The 984-nt window shown below is 71.1% G+C and overlaps 1 protein-coding gene across 1 annotated transcript in view; it reads right to left on the bottom strand.

Annotated features, from left to right (window-relative positions):
* Positions 1–498, bottom strand: part of CDH22 (cadherin 22) — a 140,422-nt gene extending 139,924 nt beyond the window's left edge. Inside the window, exon 1 of the mRNA XM_017877905.1 lies at positions 91–498. The gene's annotated coding sequence lies outside the window, so the exon portion shown is untranslated. The remainder of the gene's footprint in view (positions 1–90) is intronic.
* Between the last annotated feature and the right edge of the window lie 486 nt (positions 499–984).

Here is a 984-nt window from a genome sequence, read left to right as displayed (position 1 = left end):
CTCCCGCCGGCCAGGGGGCTCCCTCCCCGCCAGGCAGCCTCCCCTCGGCGGCGATCCGGCCGCCCCTCCCGCGGCACTCCGCGCTCTTACCTCGGGGAGCGGCCCGGGGCTCCCCCAAGTCCTGCCGCCTCGGGACGCTGCGTGGGGCGGAAGCCCCGGCGCGGGCAGCGGGCGAGTCCGGAGCCCCGCGGCCGCCCGGAGGAGCCGGAGGGAGAGCGGGAGCGAGAAGGGGAGCCGCGGCGGCGTGTGCGCGCGTGTGTGTGAGCGAGAGAGCGAGAGAGCGAGGGAGTGAGCGAGCGAGCGGGAGCGAGGGAGTGTGCGTGTCTGACTAGGGGGGAAGTGTGCAAGGGACGGATCCCTTCCTTCCTCCCGCAGCCTCTGGTGGAGACTCGGAGAATGCAGCGCCCGCTGGGCAGGAGCGCCGCACAGTGCCGAGCCGCAGGCGGCCGCGGGGCCCGGACCCCCGCAGCCGGGGAGCCCCGGCCCCCGCCCCCAGGATTGCGCCCCTCCTACGCCAGGAGGGGACGGCCTTTCCCTCTCTCGGGCGGCCCAGTCCCAGGAAACCCCACAGGGGACAGTCCCCTCCCTCCTCCAACCCTAGATCCGCGCGGAGGGAGCGCCCCCAGGAGGGGGACCATCTACCTCCCCGCCTGGCAGCTCCCCCGGTGGCCGCAGCTTGAGACCGGAGCCTATTCCCCCACCTGATTTTACTGCGACTAGGGCTTCCTATTTCCGCCCCCCGAACCACTGGAGGCCGCCTTCAGAGGAGCGGGGCCTCAGGCGAGGGTAGGAGCAGTCTTCTCCAGTGGCCATCCCTGGCTTGCTGCCCAGAAAGGTCCCTTGCACAGACCAGATCAGCCAGTTCAGAAACAGTCACTGTGCATTGAGGTGGACAGAGACCAGGTGCCTAGGGCTGAGTCCCCAGGCAGGTGGGAGGTCGGGTGTACCCGGGAGAGAACCTTGTGGGCTTTTCCTCTGGAGGGT

This window comes from Rhinopithecus bieti, unplaced genomic scaffold, assembly GCF_001698545.2.
Source record: "Rhinopithecus bieti isolate Rb0 unplaced genomic scaffold, ASM169854v2 scaffold_10347, whole genome shotgun sequence".
NCBI classification, from domain to species: Eukaryota; Metazoa; Chordata; class Mammalia; order Primates; family Cercopithecidae; genus Rhinopithecus; species Rhinopithecus bieti.
This window is presented reverse-complemented; position numbering and strand designations above follow the sequence as displayed.